The sequence below is a fragment of the Pinus tabuliformis genome, chromosome X, assembly GCF_031772625.1.
Source record: "Pinus tabuliformis cultivar Carrire ecotype Pingquan chromosome X, CPIR1, whole genome shotgun sequence".
NCBI classification, from domain to species: Eukaryota; Viridiplantae; Streptophyta; class Pinopsida; order Pinales; family Pinaceae; genus Pinus; species Pinus tabuliformis.
This window is the reverse complement of record NC_142308.1, coordinates 1,153,884,918-1,153,912,458: the sequence shown is the minus strand read 5'-3', so window position 1 is coordinate 1,153,912,458 and position 27,541 is coordinate 1,153,884,918.

Below are 27,541 nucleotides of genomic sequence, written 5' to 3'. Positions count from 1 at the left end.
CAATTCTTTTATAACCCTTTCTCGTCATTTTTCTTTTCCAGGTGAGGACCAAAGGTGACCCAACAATTATGCAAGATAATTTATCTCAATTACTGACCGGTGTTACTATTTCATTCTTTTTATTTTATGGGTACTCATAATGGTCATTGTAATATAATATTATTGTTTTTCGAGTACATTCCAGTTTGTACCTATTATATTCACGACTCTAAACAACTTCAGAAAATTATTATGGAACTTTGCAATTATTAACATATAACTCAATTTCCTCTCCACGTTGTAAATACTCCTCAATCCTTCTAAAGGTTTTTATAAGAAAGGCATATTTGTTTTGATAAAGACCACAACTATTGTTCTTATTAATTTCTCTTTAGTTTTTATTATGTTTTTATAAGAAAGGCATATTTGTTTTGATAAAGACCACAAGTATTGTTCTTATTAATTTCTCTTTAGTTTTTATTATGTTGTACGCCAAGGAAATTACCATTTCCCTGGAGAAATTCTCTTTTAATTATAAATAGGAATTTGTGACTAATTAAGGCTAAGCATAGTCATCGTTTTTGGATGTAAATAAGAGGAATTTCTGTTGTTTCCTTATTTAAATGAATTAGTTAATATATATTCATTTTTATACAGTTTTGTAGAAACTTATTATTTTCATGAAGAAGTTTTCAAAAGGGAAATACCTTGCATGTAACTCTATTATTTTTACATATTTAAAAATTTCTTATCATTCTTCCATGCTATACAAGTTCATACTTATGTGAATTTTTCTCAAAGGAGTTTCTCTTTCTTTTTCTAGCGACTCTACATTTATTTCTGCTATGTGGTTTTTACACAATTTTTTCTTTTCCTTCTCTTTGAGATAAAATCGGTTATCTTTTAATTCCTATATATAAATGGTTTTTGAGTTTATTCGAAATACTTAAAGGAGTACACCTCCTTTCTTGTAGGCCACCTTGTCTACACATTTTTATACATTTCTTTTTAATTCCTTTACTAAGCCGTAACACATATTGTATAGTTTTAAATGAGCTAGAACTTTTCATATTATCCATGCATATTAAAATTATTCACTACTATGAACTAACAATCTTTACTATTTCTACCATCAATAATTCAAATTGATCAAATTAAACTGTAATTCTGCAAGATCTATCTTCATTTCTATTTTTATTCACTTTTCTTTGATAATATACAAATACGAGAATAGAATATCAAGAAAGATATTTTAAAAATTCGTATTCATCAATTAAATCATCTATTCCTTTCCTCTTATTGTCTATAGGATCAAATTTAACTCCATAATAAAATAAACAATTTTCATACTAAAATAAAGTTAGAAATACCGACTTGAAAAATCCTCTGGGCAAACTAAAAGTCAAGTACTTGGCTCCTCCCAACCTTGACATAGCCTCTGCTAATCCTCTCAAGCAATTTGGCCTACAATTAAATACCCATATATATATATATATATATATGTGTGTGTGTGTGTGTGTGTATATATATATATATAGATATATATAGATATATATATATATATATATTCTTCTCTTCAGGTTCTTTAGTTCTCCTTCTCAAGAAATTATTAGACAAAATTCAGAAAACCCAGATATTTGTTATCCATCTACCACTCTTTCGGTGGTTATTAACTGCCTCCACCTCACCAACAGGTGGCAGGTATTTAACTACTCATTAATGAGCTTTTGTTTCCCACTTCTAAGGACAACTCCCTGTCTTCTAGGAAACATTAAATTGGCCAATAAATTAATAATTAATCCTAATCAACCAAATTAGATGTCGAGGACTTGTTGATGGATAAAATAATTTCTAAAATAAATTGCAACATTTTTCCTCTTTTAGTCATATATACTTAAACCACTATTTTCCCAATTTTTGTTTTTTTATTCATAAAATAAAACATAAATACAATTTTGCAAACAACAAATGTACATCAATTATTATTAGTAAAATTAACCATAATTAAATATATATGTGTGTGTGTGTGTGTGTGTGTTTCTTAATTTAGCATACTAAATCATAATTAAACTTATACACATGTAATTACATTGAAATTCTTAAGCTGAGGGATATCACATCCTTCCCACTTAAATTTGACACCGTCTCAGTGTCTTATCAGTACTTTCTTCTTGGAAACTATTTCAAAATTTAAACCATAGAAGGATAATCTTCCTTGAAAGCATCCTCCAACTCCAAGGTTGCTTCTTCTAGAGTGAAATGTTTCCATTTAACCTTCAATTGCACTACATCTCTATTCTGGAGTGTAACCACCCTCTAGTCTAGATTATGCAGTGGTTATGTTAGGAACTCTCCCTCTAGTTCCACCTGTACAACATGCTAATCAATCAAATGAGAAGGATCATTTACATACTTTTTCAATAATTAAATATGAAACACATTATGAATCTTAATGTTGGTTGGTAAGGCTAGTTGGTAAGCAACGAGTCCAACTCCAGCTAACACTTCAAAAGGCCCACAATATCTAGGAGATAGCTTAGCATAGCTGCCGAGTTTAAGTGTACTTTTCTTAGGTTTGACCTTCAAGTGTACATGATCTCCCACATTGAATTCTTTGAGTTCTTTTCAAGTCTGCATAGCTTTTCTAACAATATTGAGCTTTTTTCAAATTATGTTTGACTTATTTAACTATTTCTTCCATTTATTTTAACATGTTTGGACCTAGTATCAATTCATCTTGAAGATGATCCCAACTTAATGGTATCTTGCATCTTCTTCCATACATGACTTCAAAGGGACTCATTTTCAAAGAGGATTGATAATTGTTGTTGTAGGAAAATTCAACTAGATGCAAATAGTCTTCCCGTTTAGTCTGCTTATCTTTCATATGCATCCTTAACATATCCTCTAATATCTAATTGGTTTATTTTGTTTAACCATAAGTTTGAGGATTATAGTATGTACTAAAGTTTAATTTGGTTCCCATGTTTTCAAACAATCCCTTCCATAATTTGGAGGTAAACTTTGAATCTCTATGGGCAATTACAACCTTAAATACCCTATGAAGTCTGAAAATTTCTCTCATAAAGATTTATGCAATGTTTATAGCATTAAAAGTGGATTTGACTAGAATGAAGTGTGTTTCCTTACTAATATTGTCGACTACAACCATAATGGCATCGTGTTGTTTTCCACTTCTTGATAGCCCAGTAATAAAATCCATTGAAATGATTTCCCATTTCCACTTTAGTATGGGTAATGGTTGTAGTAATTCAGTAGGGTGTGATGAGATGCCTTGACTTGTTAGCACTCTAGACATCTTTCTACATATTCAATTGTCTCATTTTTCATATTTGGACAACAAAAAACCTTTCTTAACACAGTGATCAACTTTTTATAAACCTGATGACTAGTTATTGGTGTTTTATGCAACTCATCTAGGACAAAAAAAATTTCAAATTTATGTTTTTTTGTATGTAAATTATGTCTATAAACAACAATAAATTTTGATTTTTAATTGAAAATCAACTTCCTCTCCTTCCAATTTATCATTTTTTCTTTTTTACATTTTCCTTAATTTTTAAATATTCTAAATCATATTTTTCAGTTGTTTTGACTCTTTCTATTAAATTTGTTGACCATTTGATTATTGTTGTAGTGCATGTTTGATTTAGTTTCCTTCTTAAAGCATCAACTATCTTGTTTTATTTCCCATTTTTGTGTGTAACCTCAAAATCATATTCGCTAATAAATGTTAACCATCTAGCTTGTCTAACATTTAAATTAGGTTGATAAAATAGGTATTTGAGACTAGAATTATCTGTCCTTTGAGACAAACCCTCTTTATTTGCATCTATATAAACCAAAAATTCCTTATTGGGATCAGCTAATATTAGAATTAGAGTTGTAGTCAAAAGTTGTTTCAATTTGTCAAAACTAGTTTGACACTTTTGACTCCATTCAAATATGATTCCTTTCTTTTGTAGGTTAGTGATTGGATAAGAAAGTTTAGAGAATCCCTCTATGAATCTTCTATAATATACTATGATTCCCATAAAGGATCTAACTTCTCCCACATTCTTGGTTGTTGGCCATTCCATAATTTCTTTTATTTTCTTTAGATCTACAACAACTCCTTCTTCAGATAATATGTGTCTTGGATAGTGAAATTGTTGTTGATAAAATGAAAACTTGCTAAATTTAGCATATAGTTCATTATCTCTTAGAGTTTGGAGAACCATAGATGTTGGTCATGTTCTTCCTTACTCTTTGAATATATCAAAATGTTTTCTATAAAGACAATAATAAACTTATCTAGAAATGGCCTTAATACATTGTTCATACGACACATGAATCTAGCATGTGCATTAGTCAATCCAAATTGTAGTACTACAAATTCATAGTGCCCATAATGTGTACGGAAAAAATGTCCTATGTATGGCTTTATCCTTTATCCTGATTTGATGGTATCTTGACCTCAGATCAATTTTATAAAATTTGGATGCTTCTCTAACTTAATCAAATAATTCATCTATTCTTGGCAAGGGGTATTTAATTTTTATAGTAATCTTGTTCAACTGTCTATAATCGATGCACAGTCTCAGTGTTCCATCTTTCTTTTTCACAAATAGCATAGGTGCTCCCCAAGGAGACACACTTGGTCTTATGTACTTCTTAATAGTTCCTGCAATTGAATCTTGAGCTCCATTAATTTAGGGATACTCATTTTGTATGAGGCCTTGGAAGCTGGAATAGCACCAGGTAAAAGATCAATGGTGAAATCAGTGTCTCCCCTTGGAGAAAGTCTTGGTATTTCTTCCGGAAATACATCCTTAAATTGTTCTAAAACAAGATATTCCTCTATTATATTCAAAATTATTTTAATTTTTAACATTTTTTATTCATATATATTTAAATTATATATATTTATAAAAAAATTACTATATTTCATTAAATATATTAAAAAACATATATACATTAAAAATATATATTTTATTATTTAAATTTTATTTTCATTTATTATATTTTATTTTATTTTCATTTTGTTTTATTTTACTTTTTTAATATATAAAAGTGTGATACTTTACAGTTTTGAATGGGAGGAATATGTATCATTATTTCAATGCATGACTTGTAAATAAGGATATCCGACAATTAGGCCAACTCCCCTAGACTCATTAAATATTACTTAGTTGACACAGACCAGATGTTGCCATAACACTCCCCTCCAAATTAATTTGATTGGTGGTTTGGGGCATCCAACGGGTTTATCGATTTTAAAATATTTCCAGTTAAATTCAATTCCGCATGATGATAATAATACTAATTTACATAGTCTAACGAGGCAGAGAAGTTGCTCGAAAAGTTATGGAAATTTCGGTCATATTTAGAGAAAATCCAGCAAGGATTTTTGTAAATCCAAGTTATAGTTGTTAAACTTCAAAATTTTAGGTGTCCTAGACATTTTTGATGGTGTTGAATTCATTTCCACCATCAAAAACATGATTCAAACACTTCCTCTACAAGATTTTTTGAAATTTGTTTACCCGGATTCCGGCCACTTTTGGTCGTCTGGGCAATTCCTCCGCCTCGTTAGACAACTCCATAATAATTATGTGTTTTCTTATTAATATCCAATATCACTATTGATCATTTCATTCACATTTAGTCATTTCATTCACATTATTCAGTGTTAGCTTATGAGCAGAATTATTAACATAATCACCTCGCCAAGTTCAATCTCATCTTCTTCATCATCCTCTCACTCCAACTTTGTACTGCAATATTGTTCTGTAATGGAATGTGTACAACCCTTCACACCAGAATATCTACGATACGAGGGTTTAGAGTGGAAGAGCCTCTCCACTAAGATGCCAACGTGGCCGAGTATTACATCAAATTATGGATGGGAACTCCTGCACAGGATCTATTACTCCTCATGGAAACGAACCATAATGTGGTATGGGTACTTGTACCCCAAATTATAAATGTTTCGGCTGCCCATGGTCAGCACCAAGCATAGTTTTTCTTCCCAGAAATTCATTGTTTGCACAGATCTAAAGTGCAAAGATGAGGGCTTGGGTAGTTATACCAATGGTAACACGTTCAAAGTTAAGTAAGGATGATGAAGCATAAGATATTAATAGCAATTGATTGTGACAACAGCTAGTGACTGTAGTATCCAAACATAGTGTGTTTCATGAAAAGATCAAGCATATTGATACAAGATATAATTTTATTAAAGAACTTGTGAGCAAAGGAGAAGTAAATTCAGTGATTAATTGGTTGATATATTCACTAAACCATTAACAAAATATGTATTTGAGTTTCATAGAGAAAGCTTTAGTGTTGCAAGTCTAGTAGAGACTTAGACCAACAAACATGTTTGAGTTGTCTACTTAGAATAACAAACATGTTTGAGTTGTCATGAGTCATGTCTTACTTTAGGAGTAGCAATCAAGGGGGTGTAAAGATAGCTAATTACTCCTACATGAACAGTCGTCTAAATTTAGAGAGCCAATTTTCAAGTCTGAGTGTGTTTGAGTTAAGTCTTATTTTGGGTAAAGTGTGTTGAAAATGGAAACAATAAATGGTATAAATAGAAATGCTATAAATAACATTTCTGGTACCAGTGTTGGACATAGCAACAAGGAATGAAAAATGGAAATGCTAAAAATAGAATTTCGGGATAGATTCCAATTTTAGTTAGTCCCTAATCTAAAATTGAAAAGTAAAATTCGAATTTGATCTTAGTAGCTGTTTGTAAAATAATTAATTAATTCATCTTGAGTTAATTAGTTGTAGGAAATCAAACATGAAGTCTATGTGAAGACATGCAACAATTTCTCCATTGATTGAGGAAGTTATCCCTTGATTAAGGAGATCAGGATGAGTTTTACTTTGAGTTGTAATTAGTTAGCTCAGTTATCTGAGTTAAGTCCAGTTATATTAGTTCCAACCGTTTGTGGAACTGATTGTGAGTTCAGTTAGTTAATGCATGCATGCATGTAACTATTGTACTTTAGATAACTGAATATTCTCTCATAAATAAATCATGCATGTCAGTTCAATCAGAGAACCAGTTGAGATCAGAGGAAGGGATAATGTACTATTAGTTGGAGGAATTTTCCTATATAGGAAACTCATCCATACAGAAGGAATTATCTTCTTCAGGACTGCGCAGTTACTTTTGAGTTTAATGTGTTGTGTGAGAGGTTAATTCACACAGGTGGCAGCATTGGACCCCAGGAGAAACTGTACAAGGAAATAGGAGGCTTGGAGGGCAGAGGAGAAGGTTTGTTAGAATCCTTTGACTGTCTATGAGCAGCATTGTAAGATTGTATTGAGAGCTAGATAGCTTGTGAGCTAAAGCTTCATCTAATCCGAACATATTTCCACTTGTATGATATTACAGAGATCGTGGTTTTTAGGTTGAGGCCTTCCCAAGAGTATTCTTCTATGTTCATGTGTGATTGCTTTCTCATTCTCAATTATATGTGTTCTTATTGATCTTGCTCATATTCGATTAAACTTCCGCAAAGTTTGTTTTAGAAGTAGATATTGTATTTTGCTTTAGTATATTGCATAATCTGTTGATCTACGGTGGGAAATTCTACATGGTATCAGAGAAAAGGTGATCGAAGCAGTGAACAATACATACGAAGAAGAAAATTCGAAGTACAAAAAAAAAAAAAATTGGGCCGTGAGTTTTCAGAGCAGATCTAAAAAATTTCTGCAAAATTTTCAAAAACAAATAGCATATTTGGATTCCTTTCGAAAAAAGACCCAAATTCAAAAAAAAAAATTGGCTGAATCGGAGTTCGGATGAGGGAGATATCGTTGATTTAAAATCAGCTCTTTTTCCGGAAAATTTTGTGATGGCAGGAAAGATGAAACAAATTGGTGTGCTAGCCAAGAACCTATATGCACTTGAGATACAAGATGCATGCAAAGCCTTGAGGAGAAAGGCAAAGGTTAGGGACTTGGTGGTTGAGAGGGAGAGTACATTACCTCTCAACATGCAACGCCAGAATAAGTCTCAGACAATTGTGGAGGAGCCACAATTGGTGAAGCAGCTTCAGGAGGTTGTGGAGCAGCCACAACTAGAGAAGTCGAGAGGAGATCGAGTGGAGGAATCTACTCATTTAGAGACCTCCAGTAGGGGGAAATTTCGAGCTGAGTGGGCAGAGGGATCACATGCATCCATAGTAGGAGGTGGGGCAATGTGGAGTGACAGTCCCAAGAAGGCTGGAATAGGGGTAGGATCATTGAGGTACCCAACCTCTTTGATTAGACCTTGCTACGGGAGCCCCAACGAGGAGTATCAAGACTAGCCAAGTGGATAGAGATGGATGCAGATGGAGCGGTAGAGAGAGCTACATTGCAGGAGTCCCAAGACAGCGTAGAGCTAGTAGACTACAGCAATGCGAGAGGCACAGGAGTGTTGCACCAGTGCAGGATGGCATAGAGAGATGTGCAATAGTGCGAGATGCATAGAGTGTTGCAGCAGCTTAGAGGTCACAGAGGGAGCACTTGTCAGTGGAAGAGGGAGCTTCAACATCAGAGGGTGTTTCTAGCCCAACAGGGAGGTCAATTGGGAGATTTTTTTGTTTCTAGAGTTGCTGGAGCAACAACACTTGAGAGAAGTGTTGCATGTAGAACATTCCAAAGGTTCAGGATTGGGTTCAAGCTGAATGCCTTTCTTGTTGAGAGGGAGTGTTGAAAATGGAAACAAGAAATGTTAAAAATAAAAATGATATTTAAATAACATTGCTATAAATAGAATTTCGAGATAGATTCCAATTTTAGTTAGTCCCTAAACTAAAATTGAAAAGTAAAATTCGAATTTGATTTTAGCAGTTGTTTGTAAAATAATTAATTAATTCATCTTGAGTTAATTAGTTGTAGGAAATCAAATATGAAGTCTATGTAAAGACATGCAACAGTTTCTCCATTGATTGAGGAAGTTATCATTTGATTAAGGAGATCAGGATGAGTTGTACTTTGAGTTGTAATTAGTTAGCTCAGTTATTTGAGTTAAGTCTAGTTAGATTAGTTCCAACAGTTTGTGGAACTAATTGTGAGTTCAGTTAGTTAATGCATGCATGCATGTAACTACTGTACTTCAGATAACTTAATATTCTCTCATAACTAACTCATGCATGTAAGTTCAGTCAGGGACCCAGTTGAGATCAGAGGAAGGGACAATGTACTATCAGTTGAGGAATTTTCCTATATAGGAAACTCATCCATGCAGAAGGAATTATCTCCTTGAGGACTGCGCAGTTACTTTTGAGTTTAATGTGTTGTGTGAGAGGTTAATTCACACAGGTGGCAGCATTGGACCCTAGGAGAAACTGCGGAAGGAAATAGGAGGCTTGGAGGGCAGAGGAGAAATTTTGTGAGAAGCCTTTGACTGTCTATGAGAAGCATTGTAGGATTGTACTGAGAGCTGGAGAGCTTGTGAGCTAAAGCTTTGTGTAATCCAGACATATTTCCATTTGTATGATATTACAGATATCGGGGTTTTTAGGCTGAGGCTTTCCCGAGAATATTCTTCTGTGTTCATGTGTGATTGATTTCTCATTCTCAGTTATATGTGTTCTTATTGACTTTTCTCATATTCGAATAAGCTTTCATAAAGTTTGTTGTAGAAGTAGATCTTGTATTTTGCTTTAGTATATTGCATAATTTGTTGATCTATAGCGGGAATTCTACAAAGTGAATTTAAAGTGTGTGTGCATGTTGAAGTTATTGTGACTCACTTGCTAGTTGAAAAACCATAAATACCTTCCACTAGGTTAGTTGTGATCCTCAAGTTTGTGTGATCAATAAAAAAACCACAACTAACATTATTGTGTGTGTGAAACATTGTGCCTTTCCAACAAACAAAAACATATAAAAGAAATCTAGAGTCTCTAGATTTAAGAATAAATTGTTATTTAAATGTGTCAAAACCAAACGGCAGACTGTACAATTACTCTTGACCATGGTTAAAATTTATCAAATATTCAAATTATAATTAAATTATTCCTTATTACCATTAAAATTTATTAATTTAAATCACTAACCTAAAATTAATTTAATAGATCAAAATAAGGTAAATCATTAATTAAAGTCTTATAATTTTAATCTAATTGGTTTTAAATTTTTCAATACTACATTAAAAAACCCTGTTATTAAATCTTCCCATGTATTCCAAAGCGAAGGTATAAATCTAGTTGGTTTAAATTTCTTTATATGCTAGAAAAGAAATCAGGGTCTACATCTTATAAGGAAATGAGGGTGTACGTCTAAATGATTCGATATTAATAGAATTGGTTAGTTTTACCCAATTTTTAGGTATATGACTTCTTTTTAAGGTTGTGTTTAAAGTATACTATTATATTAGGAAAATGGCTAAAATGTTATCATAATTTATGGTTATATATAAATTAAGTTTTCTAATGGCATCTCATGATGGTATATAATTTTATTTTTTTTATTATTATGGTTGTGGTTTCAATTTTTATTATTTAACTTTAGTTTATTTTTTTAATTAATTGCGATTGTGATTTCAATTTCAATTATTCAATTTAATTTTTTTAATAATTTTGGTTCTACATAAATTTCTTTTCACAATTATTTGGTATTTTCTATCGGAAAGGATCATTTCTTATTAGCAAAGCCTAATTCCTAAGGGGTGGAGGAGAATTGAATTCACCTGTGACATCTCATTAGTAAAGTATTAGTTTATACATTTTTTACCAAGTAAAGACCAAAAACACAATACTTGCATCTAGCCCTTAAGCTCAACTCCTTTGACAATTATTATTATTATTATTATTAAAAATAAAAAGAACTAATATATAAGTTAAATATATATACATTTTTAAAAAATATGTAGCAAGATTCTTAATATAATATTTATTTAATTAATGAATTTAATTAAAAAAAAAAAAGCATTACTATTTTGGAAATAAATCTTAGTATTTAATTTGTATATATTATTAAAAATTAAATTAAATTAAATAAATATTTATAATGGTTACATTCTTATTATCCACTTAATAATTATTAATAATTGAATTAAAATTTTAAAAACTCCAATCTAGAATAAACATATTTATCAACCTAATATTTTTTAAATAATCATATGTTATTTGTTTTAAAAAATAAATAAAACATATAATATTTTTAAATAATTATATATTATTCTTAAAAAATAAATAATATACTTATTGAAAAGCATTTGCCATGATATACCATCATATAAAACCCCTCAATAATGTAAAGCAAGGATGAAGATGATCATAGTATGAACAAAAGGAACTATGATTACTGTAACACCCTATGCTGCACAAACATTTACTTTGTTACCAAGTTGTACTTATTACTTCAATATTTTACTTTATTTAACATAGATTGTTAAAGAATTAAGGCTGAGAAGCCTGAACATATCTTGTTATTTATTAATTAAGAATTTCAACAGTTGTCAAAGAACCGCAAGAAAGAATTAATAACTCCTGAGACAATTACAAACAGTTGCCCATATGTTCCCTCAAAAGGGAAAAGAGGGAGAATCCTAAGGGGTTGAAAGAAATATAGAGAAAAGGAAGCAAGAATTATGCTGCCCAGATTTTCCTTGAGCTGGACAAAAGTAACGAGCGGGAAAATTGTGGATTACAATCGAAATGGTATGTGACTTGAGGCTGGACCGTGGTCCTAACACCCAAGATACAAGCCCACAACACACTTATTGACTGTTAGGAGCACGAAGAGCTCAGAGGGGTAATCTGGACGTAATCGTCGGATCCGTGGCTTGGTGGAGAGACCTTCCAAGAAAGGGAAGTACTTACACAGTTATAAACAAAGGAGAAACATATAAGTAGTACACTATGTGCTTAGTAATAATTAACTAAAAGAGGTTGTTATTATTCAGTAATGGATAGTTAACATCAAAACTGATTACTAGACATATTTTGTCGTTTTATATTATTAGATATTTTTTTGTCATTTTATATTGCTAGCTATATTCTGTCATTTTATATACATTGATGAATAATAATGAAGTAATGCCTATAAATTTAACTTATCTAGGAAATAACCCAAAACCATTTCAGAATAATAATATATATGTGATTTAGAGAAGTTAACAAAAGAATAGTCTATGGCCTTTAGAGAAAATACTCCATTTATATTCCAACCATGGTTTGCATTTTAGAAAATTAAGCATGCATGAAAATAAGCCCAACAACATACATTATAGAATCATAAATCTTTCGACAGACACGATTAGCAATAGCTCTAAATAGAAATATCTCTGAATAGCTATATCTTTAATTGTTAAACGTAAAAATAAAGTGAAACTTCATTCATGAAATCGTCAATGCAAGTTATTTCATTATAGATTAAACCTGAGCTTTAATTTGAATTGTACAGAATAATAGATGCAATCTACAAGGGTTCTTCGTGGCTCTTGGTCGAGTTCTGAAGGAACAATCATGGGCCAACCGCCCAAGCTTACGCCAAGGTTTCAAACCATTAAAGATGAGAACCTTTGACTCAGAATAACCAAATCAATTAAACAATGCACATTCGACCAAGAACAAAAAAACTAGATACAATGATGAAAGTCGACCAACTAAAACAAAATGAATTCCAGATTATAGAACTGTTATAAATTTATAGATGCGGATGTAGAACTGAAATAACAAAAAGTTGAATTAAATCCTTAAACAAGTCCATATCACATCGGTTCGGAGAACTGTTCCATTTCTGAATAAATAAAATTAAACCCTTGTCCATTCTTTCATAGCATCTACCGATATAACACCAGCTTGAGCGGTGACATGAGGTCTTTCCCCCCAACCCAAGAAACCCAAAACTTAAAATGCGACAAGGTGAAACATCTTCACAATCAACTAAAGTCTGAGAGCATCTACTAGGTGGTAAATTCACTAGAGGGTTTGATGAAAGGCCAACCTATAATAGGAGGATGAAAGTTGATGTAAGGGAGCCCACCATACCTTGAACCCTTCTGGAAATACATATGCTATAGCCTTGCCCACACTTACAAAAACGCCGAAGTTAAACCCTGAAGCAAAATTGGATTTAATATTTGACAGAAGAGAAATATTCAGGGGTTCATTCTTAATCGAGATGGAGAAATTCTGAATGGAAGGAGGTGATGAGCATCTGGAAACCCTTGCGACAGTCATTTGCGGCTCACAATAGACATAATAGAATTCAAAGAAACCTTGCAACTGGCCCGATTCATTACCTCCAAAACCCTGCATATTTTCTGACCTCATCTTCCCTCGGGCAACAAACGAACAAATATTTGAGTCAACTGCATGCCAAGAACTAGATGAGCAGAGATGGATTGTTCCATTTGAAAACAAAAGTTCCAGGAGGGATTTAGAAAACTTAAACTCACATTGCGATACCTCGATGTCTGCTAGATCTCGTCGGGACAAGGAGATCGAATTAACACCACCATTCTCCATCAAAACCGTAGTAAAGTTGCAAGAGCCGAGCCACAAGTTCCCCTTTGCATTACCAAATGAAAATCACTTACAACCAACCCAAAATAATTCACAGTAATCATCCTAAAACATGGGAGCCATTAGATCCTCAACCGATCCTATAGTGTGAAGTATGCGAGGTGCCTATGTATTCCAGACCCTTCTGCCAAGTCAAATCGGTAAATAAATGGTAGAGTTGCAAGCATCAACCCAAACTTCAATTCACCTTTTTCTTTAATGCATTTCATTTAATGAGGAAACATGCCAATGGAGATTACTCCAAGGTGGATTATATGCAGATATGGAGGACGATGTCTTAAATACACCTTAAACCCATCACATAACCCAAAGCCAATAATTGTGATAGTTGCCACACAGTAAAGTTCAGGAGTATAAAGTTAAAAAATTTGTTTTTATGTCTTATGATATTAAAAATGGTATCAGAGCTGAGGTTCGCACACTGAGACTTATGGGGTAGATATATATATATATATATATATATATATATATATATATATATATATATATAGATATATATAATGTACATCTGTAATAAGTAACTGAGTAAGTGTGAATGTGAACATAGAGATAGAGATCAGCACCTAAAGAGCAGAAATGTAGGGGAGTCCCAGACCATCGAACCAGCAAGAAGAAAATGATGTAGAGGCCAACCTGGACATATGGATATGGCTGGGAGAAGAATCTCACCAAGCCAATGCTACTCTACTTGAGACAGTTCAACAATTACGTGTGGAGATGACAAACCTAATACCGAAAAATGAACGATTGAGGCAGGAACAAGAAATAATCCTTAAAATTTTGTCCAACCGACAAAATCAATGAGGATTGAATCCAAGCGTAGAGGATAGGGAGAAAAATCCAACAATCCATGATGGAGAATATAATGCAGAGTCAGCTGAAGGGCATAGGGAAGATGAAGAGGGACGTTTGGATAATGTTGTCGACTAGTGTAAGATAAAGAGACAGAAGATGGAATTACAAGGTGAGTTTAAAAAGATAAAACAACCACTCTTTGAAGGAGAATCTGAAGAAGCAGTTGAAGCATGGTTAATTGACATGAGCAAGTAATTTCAGATTTATGACTACACTGATAAAATTAAAGCACGGCTAGAAGTTTATCAACTAAGGGGTAAGGCCACCCTCTGGTGGGAAGAAATCAAAACTGTGAGAAAAATTGATGAGGAACAAGTTACGTGGCAAGAGTTTCAGAAGCATTTCAAGGATAAATATCTAACTGAGCGGTACTATGATGAAAAAGCAAAGGAATTCCATGATTTAAGGTTGGGAACCTTAACCATTGATGAATATGTGAAACAATTTACTTCCCTATTATGATATGTCTCGTATATGCGAGAAGAAAAGGCCAAGATTCAGTGATTTATTAGCAGACTGCCCAACTTTATCAAGGAAAAAAATGGAATTTGATTATCCTAGAACAATGGATGATGTGGTGTGAAAAGCCCGTATTTGTTATTTGCAAATGAAACAAAAGAGTGAGGGGTCCAAAGGAGCAATAGGCAGGAGAGGGAGAAATTTACCCCCAAGCAGACAAACAAGGATCACTAATGGAAGGAATATACAACAAAGAACCTTTAGTAAATTTCCAAGGAACCAGTCAAAGGTTCCAGCCTACACTGAGAAGAGATAGTCGGAGGGAGTTAATAAACCTACTAATGACTAGCAACAAAAACAACCTTTGAAATCCTAGGGATGTGGAGAATCCCATTACTACAAAAACTACTTGCAAAGGGCCAAAACAGAACAACTTTCAGATTTGCAAGAAGCCTCCACAGTTGGAGAAGTAACAAGGAGTATGCCCAGAATTAACGCTGTTGTGGACGATCATCAAGCAGAATACCAGCCCACCATGATTGAGTGTGAAGGTATGATTGTTGATCAACCTAATTTTGTTTTGTTTGATTTGATTGCTAGCCTAAGCTATATTAGTCCTAAAGTGGTAGAGAAATGTGAGCTGCAAAGCAGTAAATTTAAGAAGCCTTCGTTAGTTTAACTAGCCACAGGGACAAAAGGAAGGGTATCTATGAAAATATAACACTGTCCTGTAACAGCTTCAGGACAATCAATCCATTTCAACCTTAATGCACACCATTTAGGTTCATATGATGTACTAATAGGGCTGGATTGGTTGGAAGGGCGTTGATCCCTAGTCAATTGTAAGGAGAAATTTGTAAGTTATCTCACGGAATTAGGACGGAGAAAGGAAATACAAGGAATCAAGAAAAATATTAAGTTACACCCTATTACTGCTAATGAGTTGGGAAGATTTATTAGGAAGCATTGTCAGATTTATGTCGTCCAAGTAGGATGCACCAATTCCAAGAGTAAATTGACTTCTTTGGAAAATATTCATGTGACTCAGGATTTTGTCGATGTGTTTCTTGAATCCATTCCTGGATTGCCACCTAAGCGTGATATTGATTTCACAATTGAAATTATACTTAGAGCAGCTTCTGTTTCAAGAGATCCTTACTGCATGAGAATCCCTAAGCTAACAGAACTCAAAGTGCAGCTTCAGGAACTTCTGGATAAAGGGTACATTCGCCCAGTGTATCCCCTTGGGGAGCCTCTGTGCTATTTGTGTGAAAGAAGGACAGAACCTTGAGGATATGCATTGATTATCGTTAGCTAAATAAACTGACTATAAAAAACAAATACCCTTTACCACATATTGACGATTTATTTGATCAAGTGCAGGGAGCTAGTGTGTTCTCAAAAATTGACCCAAGGTCTAGCTACCACCAGATAAGGATAAAGGAAGAAGATATTTGCAAAATTGCATTTTCAACTCGTTACGGCCATTATGAGTTCGTGGTATTTCCTTCTAGCCTTACCAAAGCTCTAGCTACTTTTATGAGTCTGATGCACAATATTTTTCAACCATTTTTAGATAAGTTTGTACTGATTTTTATTGATGACATACTAATTTATTCTAAGAATCAGGAGGAGCATGAAAAGCACTTGAGAATAGTATTGCAGATTTTGTGAGATAATCAGCTATATGCTAAGTATAGCAAGTGTGACTTTTTCAAAAGTCAAATACAGTATCTGGGTCATGTTATATCAGCAGAGGGAATAGCGGTGGATCCAGAAAAGATTAAAACCATTATGGAATGGACCACCCCGAAGAATGTTGTTGATATTAGATCCTTTTTGGGCTTAGCCAACTACTATCATCGATTCATTAAAGGCTTTTCGAAAATAGCTTTTCATATGACCTCATTACAGAAAAAGGGGCGTACCTTCCGATGGATAGTTGAATGTCAGAAAAGTTTTGAGTAGTTAAAACAGTTACTTACTACTGCACCTATGCTAAAAGTAGAAGATCCAAAAAAATATTTTGTGGTTTGCAAATATGCAAGTAAGGAGGGTGTCGATGGGGTATTAATGTAGGAAGGGAAGGTTATAACCTATGAATCACACAAATTGAAAGAGTATGAACAACGATACTCTGCATATGATCTTGAATTGACAATGGTGGTACATGCGCTCAAAATGTGGTGACACTACCTACTAGGAAAGAAATTTCTATTATTAACATATCATAGCAGCCTTACAAATTTCTTTAACCAATCTAGTTTAAATGCTCGGTAGGACAGATGGACTGCATTCTTGAGCGAATTCGACTTTGAAATGAAGCACCTTAAGGGGAAGGAAAATCTAGTGGCCGACGCATTACGCAAGAAATTGCATTGCATTTATGAAGTACAATTTAGTAAAGTACGATCTAACCTTCTTGATGTCATCAAAGAAGCATCTCTCAAAGACCCATAATATGCCTTCCTTTGGAAACAAGCATTAGAAGCTCAGGAGAAGGGGGAACAATTTGATTATGGTATAAATCTAGACAAAATGTTAACATTGAGAAACATAATATATATTCCTAATAATAATTTTGTCAAATAATTGTTATTGGATGTGTTTCATAGGAAGCCTTATGCCGCTCACCCAAGATACCAGAAACTGTTTTCTTCCATCAGAAAAAGTTATTTCTGGCTGGGTTTAAGGAAGGATGTTGCTGAGTACCTATCAAAATGTTTGGAGTGCCTACTGGTGAAGGTGGAACATCATCATCCCATCGGTCTATTGCAACCGTTACCCATTCCTAAGTGGAAACTGGAGACGATCACTCTAGATTTCATCACAGGTTTACCTCGCACTAAGAATGAGCATGACTCAATCATGGTGCTGGTGGAAAAGCTAAGAAAAAACTCTCATTTCATACCCGTAAAATCCACCAACAAAATTGTGGAAATCACAGACATATTTATGAGGGAAATCTTCAGTTGCACGGGATGCCCAAGGTTGTAATCTCTAAAAGAGATGTAAAATTTACATCCACATTTTGGAAAACCCTCTTGTCTAGGTTAGGTATCGAGATCCAATTTAGTACTGCTTACCATCCACATACAGATGGCAAAACAGAGTGAGTAAATCAAATCCTAGAGGACATGTTGAGGTTTTTTGTGATGCAACAACTACATAAATGGGAGGATTACCTCCACTTGGTGGAATTCGCCTACAATAATGGATATCATGAATAACTGGGCATGAGCCCTTTCAAAGTATTGTATGGGAGAAAGTGCAGGGTACCCATAGATTGGAATAGCCATGTTAACGGATTAACACTGGGTCCTGATATGTTAGCTAAAATGGAGAATAAAGTTAAAAAGGTTCGGTAGAATTTAAAAGCTACCTAGGATAGGTAAAATATTTATGCAAATAAGAAAAGATCACATAAGGAATTCCAGTTGGGGGATCACGTATACCTAAAGGTCAAACCCTAGAAAAGTACCTTAGAGTGGAAGGGTTGTGCTAAGTTAGCACCCCGATACTGTGGACCGTTTCAAATCTTGAAACGGATTGGACCAGTAGCATACAAGCTAGCACTCCCAGGCCATATCCGGGTCCATATCCTCTGCATATAATTAACTCAGAAAATATACATGTAATAAATGAATAGAATAGGTAACATATGAATTGTTGTTTTAAAATTTTCTAACAATAGATTATAATTTATGTAGGTCAAATGAGAGGGAGAATTTCTAGCAGAGCCTCTTCATATTCTCGATCCGAGAGAAACCATCTGGCAGAAACTAGCCATCACCCAGGTTAAAGTGCAGTGGAAGCACTTTGGCTCGGAAGAGGCTACCTGGGAAGACAAGGAAACTATGCAGAAAGCTTATCTGGCATTATTTTCCTAAAAGAACACCAAGGACGGTGTTCCTCACAAGGGGGGGAAGTTGTAACACCCTATGTTGCACAAACATTTACTTTTTTACCAAGTTTTACTTATTACTTCAATCTTTTACTTTGTTTAACATAGATTGTTAAAGAATTAAGGCTGAGAACCAAGAACATATCTTGTTATTTATTAATTAAGAAGTTAAACAATTTGTCAAAGAACTGAAAGAAACAGTTAATAAATCCTGAGACAGTTACAAACAGTTGCTCATCTATTCCCTCAAAAGGGAAAAGAGGGAGAATCTGAAGGGGTTGAAAGAAATACAGAGAAAAGGAAGCAGGAATTATGCTGCCCAGATTTTCCTTGAGCCGGAAAAAAGTAACCAGTGGGAAAACTGTGGATTACAATCAAAATGGTATGTTACTTGAGGCTGGACAGTGGGCCTAATGCCCAAGATACCAGACTGCAACATACTTATTGACTGTCAGGAGTAGGAAGAGCTCAAAGGGGGAATCTGGACGTAATCGCCAGATCCGTGGCTAGGTGGAGAGACCTTCCAAGAAAGGGAAGTACTTACATAGTTATAAACAAAGCAGAATAGATAAGTAGTACACTCTATGCTTAATAATCATTAACTAAAAGAGGTTATTATTATTCAGTAATGGATAGTTAACATTAGAATTGATTACTAGAGATATTCTGTCGTGTTATATAATTAGATATATTCTGTCATTTTATATTGCTAGATATATTCTGTCATTTTATCTACATCGATGAATAATAATGAAGTAATGCCTGTAGCTTTAACTTCTCTAGGAAATAACCCAAAACCATTTCGCAATAATAACATATCAGCGATTTAGAGAAGTTAAAAAAAGAACAGTCTATGGCCTTTAGAGCAAATACTCCATTTATATTCCAACCATGGTTTGCATCTTAGAAAATTAAGCATGCAATAAAATAAGCTCGACATCATACATTTTGGAATCATAAATCTTTCGATAGACACGATTAGCAATAGCTCTGAATAGCAATATCTTTGAATAGATATATCTTTAATTGTTAAACGCGAAAAGAAAGAGAAACTTCATTCATGAAATCATCAATGCAAATTATTTCATTAAAGATTAAACCTGAGCTTTAATTTGAATTGTACAAAATAATAGATGCAATCTGCAAGGTTCTTCATGGCTCTCGGTCGAGTTCTGAAGGAACAACCATGAGCGAACCACCCAAGCTTATGCCTAGGTTTCAAACAATTAAGGATGAGAACCTTTGACTTAGAATAACCAAATCAATTAAACAATGCACATTCGACCAAGAACAAAAAAACTAGATACAACGATGGAAGTCGACCAACCAAAACAAAGGGAATTCCAGATTATAGAACTATTATAAATATACAGATGCGGATGTAGAACTGAAATAAAAAAAAGTGGAATTAAACCCTTAAAGGAGTCCATATCACATCGGTTCAAAGAATTGTTCCATTTCTGAATAAATAAAATTAAACCCTTGTCCATTCTTTCATAGAATCTATAGATCTAACACAGGCTTGAGCTGTGACATGAGGTCTTTCCCTCCAACCCAAGAAACCCAAAACTTAAAATGCGAAAAGGTGAAACATCTTCACAAATAAACTAAAGTCTGAGAGCATCTACTAGGTGGTAAATTCGCTAGAAGGCTTGATGAAAGACCAACCTGTAATAAGAGGATGGAAATTGATGTAAGGGAGCCCATCATACCTTGAACCCTTCTAAAAATACATCTGTTAGAGCCTTACTTGCACTTACAAAAACGTCGGAGTTAAACCCTAAAGTGAAATTGGATTAAACATTTGATAGAAGAGAAATATTCAAGGTTTCATTCTTACCTGAGATGGAGAAATTCCGAACAAAAGGAGGTGATGAGTATATGGAAACCATACGAAATTCATTAGTGGCTGACAATAGACAAAATAGAATTGAAAGCAACCCTGTAATTGGCCGAGGTCATTACCTCCAAAACGCCGCAGATTTTTTGACCTCATCTTCCCTAGGGCGAGTAGACCAGAAAATATTTGAGTCACCTTCATGCCAAGAACCAGATGAGTAGAGACAGATTGTTCCATTTGAAAACAAAAGTGTCGGGAGGAATTTAGAAAACTGAAACTCACATTGCGGTAACCAGATGTCTATTGGACACCATCGGGAGAAGGAGATTGAATTAACACTGCCATTCTACATCGAAACCTCAGTCAAGTTGCAAGAGTCGAGCCACAAGTTCCCCTTTGCATTACCAAATGAAAATCACTTACAACAAACCCAAAATCATTCATGGTGAGCATCCTAGACCATGAGAGCAATTAGATCCTCAACCGATCCTACAGTGTGAAGTATGCCAGGTGCCTCCTTCTTCCAGACCCTTCTGTCAAGCCAAATTGGTAAATAAATGACAAAGCTACAAGTGTCAGCCGAAACCTCGATTCACCTCCGTCTTTAATGCATTTCATTTAACGAGGAAGCATGCCAATGGAGATAAATCCAAGGCGCGATTATATGTGGATATGGAGGATGGTGTCTTAAATACACCTTAAACCCATCACATAACCCAAAGCCAATAATCGTAATATTTTCCACACAGTAAAGTTCAGGAGTATAAAGTTAATTTTTTTTTTTTTTTTTTTATGTGTTATGATATTACAATTACAGGAACTTCTTCAATAGTATTAATTTTAATCCGCAGTCGATGGTTCCATGTTATATAAAACATTATTTATAATCTTATGGGAATGCTTTGTTTATAAATTTATAGAGCTTTCCAGTGTGTTGCACTACTTATCACTTTAATATAAAATGTTATTTATAAGAATGCCTTATATACAACATTATTTATAATTTTTATAGGGTTTTCAGGAGTCTTGCACGACTTATAATTTTAAACCCAACTTGTTTACTTTATCTCTCCCTATCTATTTGGGCATATGTATTATTTGGTCAGTTTTTGTTTTTTTGTTTTTTTTTTTTTGTTTTTGTTTTGTTTTGTTTTTCTTTTTTCAGTATTGAGGAAACCTGGCTTATGGAAGTCATACATAGAACCTTTTTTCAGGATTTTTCAACATAGTCATGTCATGCGACTGGAACTCAGGTGGGGAGATTATCAATAAACCCTCCCAACCACGAGAGATATACATCATTGACATTATTTAGTCAGGTTTAAAAATCACCTTGGTGCTCATGTCTATTTACATTATTAGCAAATAAAATACTCTATCGAGACATATATTTAGGCTTTAAATATTTGTACATATGTTCAAGTTTTAAGCTTTACGCAAATTGTAATATTAAATATGATCTTTTTTAAATATTATTATTAAATAAAAATCTAATTTTCACAACCATGCTTAATCATATAAATTATCACAATATTCAACATTTAATATAGTTAGTGACCATTATATAAACCATCGCAATATAATATAGTTATCTTTTTTTAATTCATTTTCTCTATGTTACTTTAGTTTGGTCTTTTTTAATTAAATTTATCAAAATTTCAAAAATTATTGTACCCACTTTGATTTATTCAAATTTACTGAAAATTGCTGTACTATACCTCAGGATTTATTTAAATTTGTTGAAACTTAGTATAGCCCTTAATTTGAGATTCTAAAATTTGTTGAAAATGTAATCACTTACCATATTTATTTACATTTGATTTGATGTGCAACTTGTAACATTTTTATGGTGACAATCTACATAACTTTTTTTTTTTTTTTGTTAATTTCAATCATTCTTCTTTTAATGGTGTTTCAAACTTAGTGTACGAGGGTATTGGGCATTCTCAAATTTGTTGAAGATGAAATCACTTATCACATTTATTTATTTTAATGGTGTTTCAAACTTAGTGTATGAGGGTATTGGGCATTCTAAAATTTGTTGAAGATGAAATCACTTATCACATTTATTTATTTTTTATTTAGATTAGTAACTTGTAATAGTTTGATGGTAACACATTATATAATTTATTTTCTTAATTTTAATTTTACTTTTTTCAATGGTGTTTGTGTTTTAAACTTACTTCTCTCATTGGTGTTTGTTTTTTAAAATGGTTAGTGTAATCATATTTATTGTCATGAACCAACCTATATTTCAAATTTATATTTTCATTTCTATGGTTAATATTTGTGTGATAGTGTTTAGCCATACCATGGTTGGAGATTGTTACTTGTTGTAATCCTTTGTTACCTCCTTACATGGATTTCAATGTGTCACATGATGTCTTCTTTTTAAATATATGACTCACTGCTAATCGCTAGCTATGACTCTCATGTTAACACATATGTGCATGTTAGATTCCCTTGTACCTTGGCCATCTATGTTTAAACCTTCATTTTGGCTCAAAATGCTAGGACCACTATAGTGTTATATTTCATCTTTTCCTAGTTGTTGTCTGTGGTACTAAATTTGACAAAGTTTTTATCAAAATTCTATGCATGAAGTTAATGCTAGGCTCATGTGTACTTCTTTGTCGAATGGCTCTATTAATTACGTCCATTGTTGAGCCCTTACGTTACCTTATTGTTATTATAATTTTTTTTTTGATTGAATTAATACCCTAGTTTATACTGGGTTAGATTATTGACTAGTCAATTTCATGGCTCAGATTTAATGATGCTTGGGCACTATTACTCCCCACACCTTACTTGGACCCTCCTCCTCATGATATTTTCCTTCCGCAACCATCTTCTCCTAGTACCTACCAACTCATTCCATGTACCTTATGCCATGTGGTATGGTACCAGGTCACATGGCCTTTGTCCTCACTAGGGAGATGGGACTTCAACGACCTAGATCCATGGTCTCACATCTACGGTGAAACTTACTTCGCGGAAACCTTATCCTTCCACAATATTCTCTATGCCCTCATTCAATTTGACGTTCTGTCACTGGAGTTGTGAGCTTGACCACTGTGGTTTATGCTGATAACCTTGTTTTCTATTCACAAAGTTTGTTGTTGTCATCCTGTCCATAGCCTATTATGGTTGACACCAACTGTAGCTGAACTCATAGCCCTTCATGGTGCTTCTCTCTTGTGGTTGGGAAACTAGTGATCTGCGTGGTCTATCTTCAGTACCTGTTCCTCATTACGAGGTCGAACCAGAAAAAAAAAGCCATGAAACTCTACAGGTAACTTTCTTTTGTCCAGGTAAACCCTGAATTAAAATATCAAATTTTCTTTTATATGTTAATCCCTATATGTAAAACTGAATGCTCTTTGTAAATGCATAGGTCTAGGGAACGATTTTGTTGGTAGTACAAAATGGGGATTCAGAAGTAACATTTGCAGCCGCTCTCATTCCTAAGGGAACCACAGTGAGATTCCTCCCTGGTTATTTATGGTTTTCCTAGCAGTGGATTTCTACACATACCCACTACTCTCTTTCTCGCATAGATTGTTTTTTCTTATGTTCTCTGATGCCCAAGTTCAAATGTCTCCAGAAAATCTTATTCATGTGCCCTTGTATAGGTAGGGCTACACTTGTTATTTAAATATTGTTAGGGCTAAGGGTTTATTGCTTATTTGTTGAATTAAATCGCATGTACTACTCGCTAACTCCTCTGTCCCTATTTTTGGACAAGTGCAGGTACTCTGCAACCTCCTATCCAACAAATGTGATGTTTATCTTGATTACCCACCTACTAATCTAGTGCTTGACTTCCTCCAAGTTGTTTCTGTTGCTTGAACCCCCTCCTTCTCTGGCGCCTTACTACAACTGCAAAGTCGAAATTAATGGTTTCATTATGCTTGATCGGTTCATTAGGTATTCAATTTATTTTTATTAAGGTTCCAACCCATGTGTACTCTTGGGTCTTTGAATGGTATATTATCTAGAATCCATCAGGGTTATACCTTGCTTTAGGGTCGTGAGACTTCTCTTGGTTTCCAAGGGGTATTATAGTTAAGCAAGTGTGCTGTAATGGGATGCAGTTGTAAAGAACTTGTAGTTAACTGTTAGTTGTTTGTTTTCGTTTTCTTTGGACATTTATATAAATCCATCTCTTATGGAGGTACCATTTTCCCATTTTCTGTATGCGAGACATTTCCTGTGTTATGGCGTTCAATTACATTTACATGCTTTAGAGAGAATTTTTCCCTGCTCTCTTTATATTTTCAGGTACTTTTGGCTCACTTATAGGTTATGATTTTATGGTACTGAGGTATTTTTATTTCCAATCCATTATCACGGAACATACCCCTGTAGGCTAGTTGGGATTCTACACTCTTTTTGTAATTCATTTTGGGCAAATATACTGGTTAAATTATGCATATATGGTAGAGAAAATATGGGTCTATTTATGGAAGAACTATTCAATTATTTTAATTAGCTACATTAACTCGTAATTTCGTGTACACATTATGGTCAAGGTTAATCGTTGCAATGAATCGTTTCTCTGAACCCTTTTCAATCCCAACATTTTTCCTATTATAGTTTTTCAAAGTGTTTAATCTAGATCTTCCACAGTTCTCGTATTTTTTCTAATTTACCCCATCAATGCTTCATGATAATTTTTCAATGCTTCTATGCGTCTGTATTCATATCATATGCAGCCTCTTTGGGTAACTAATTCAAGTTGGAATGTAGATCTCTTTCAATGAAAAATTTACTTACTATTTGAGAATTTGGTAGAGAAATAATTGAACTAGTGGAGAAAATAATTGTTCTAAGATAGTTATATAGTTGTACTTCCATGCTATGCATAGGATCATCTATTGCTAATTTTTCAATGCTATACCCTCTGTGTATTTTCCATACAGTTTACAATTAATATGTAAATGCTTAATTTATAGCATAGATCGGTAGTACCGGTTTTGAAATTACCATATCTAACTTGTGATGATCGTTTATCAATTTCAATATTTTGGGAAGATTAAATTATGATGATATTGATAAATACACAGTCATTGATTTAAAACCACTTGGATGGTGATTATTTTAGATCTGTTTGTTTGATGTAATAACATAGTTTCTATATAGAACTTATGGTATGTTGACCTATGTTCTTGGTAGAGTATGATTATTTTTTCCTTACCAATGCACAGATTTTTGTTACTCCATCTGGGTTTTCTTTTCCTCAAATACTCCTACCCCGCCATGCTACATCATAGAAGCGACATGTAGGATTTCACTTCAATTTACCTACTAAACGCTTCTCCGATTCACATCGTTCTCACTTTCCCACACTCTCGTGAGATTAGAATTAACTACTACACCCATCACTCAATCTAGGCATTTCCTCACACCTAATGATTTTGGATCTTCTTATGTATCGGGGTTGCCATACATCTTATCTGAAGTAATCAAAATTACTGGGTTATATCTCTTCTATTAAATTAATTTACGAGCTAGACATAGCTAGAACAATAACTTTCATCAAATAGTTTGCTATGAACTTGCCTCAATCAAGCATTAATCTCATCACGCTCCCAATTCTAATATCTTACACCTTAGCATATAAAGCGTGACACATTCTGAAATAAATTCTCTCACTAGTTTAACTGACATACATAGGATTTCATTATGGACTCTCTCTTTTTTTAATCTTTAACTTCACTATTTCTAAGCTGCTAAAATAGGTCAATGCAGGCATACAACGTTTAACATGTAGAAACCAAACACTTATATCAACTGTGTGACCATATAGTTCTCCTAATTCAACTAAATATTTATGCATGAAACCTGTATACATCCAGATACGATAGAATAGTACTTTCCTTCATTTACTATAGAAATTATAAATACATAAGTGCTTAGAATACTCTGAGTAAATCATAGAAGGACTTTTCATAATAGAAAATTTTCACAGTTTTCTCATAACTCGGAATTTTCTTTCTAATGCTACAGAAATAATTAGTATTCTCTTGTATTGTAATTTCTCTAAACATACTGATCAATATTCAGAATAATGATAGCAATAGTAACCTCAAGCTAGCAATTTAGTTTGGAAATATTGTGGCTCAGAAACACTGAATCACCCAACCTTAAATCAACTTTTGATTCCCCCCGAGCTAAGATGATCGTGCCTAGCATGAATAACCTCTACTCATTCTCAATAATGTCTTTTTAACATTATTCTTCCCACATAGTTTTCCTTCGCAACGTCCTACCTTCTAGGGATGTATGGCTCCCTTAGGGTAGGCTTTTCCTTAGTTTTTCCTAAAAAGTCTTGCTTTCATCTCCTGCAACACTTTTCTCGGTCTTTATTTCCCATATATATATATATATATATATATATATATATATTAGGAATTTTAATTCAAATATGATTTACTTCAAATTGAGGCAAACATCTTTTACTCTAGTGGTTCCACCTCCATAGTTTCCAGCTAGATTTAAAAAATTTAGTTTGCTTATTCACATCAATGTTCTTGAATATCATCTCATCGTAGCTCATTGTCAAACATACTAATAATAATCACATATACAAGAAAAAACACTTTTCTTTACCATATTGGGGGTCTTACATCTTCCTCGTCTTGAAAAAATAACACCGTCCTTGGTGTTTATTAACTTTTTCCTTCCACTGAAACAATGCTGGGTATGTTTCTTTCATAATTTCTTCTCTTTCTCGAGTTGCCGCCTCAGCTGTAAAGTGCCTCCACTGCACCTTAACCTAAGTGACAACTTGATTATGGAGCATGGTTTCCTTCTGCTCAAGCATGCAGAGTGGCTCAAACAGGAAATCCCCTTCGGGTTCCACCTATAATAGATTCCAATCAATTATGTGAGAACTATCATGTACATTTTTTTTCTTAATAAGGACACATGTAATACATTATACACTTTAACATGACT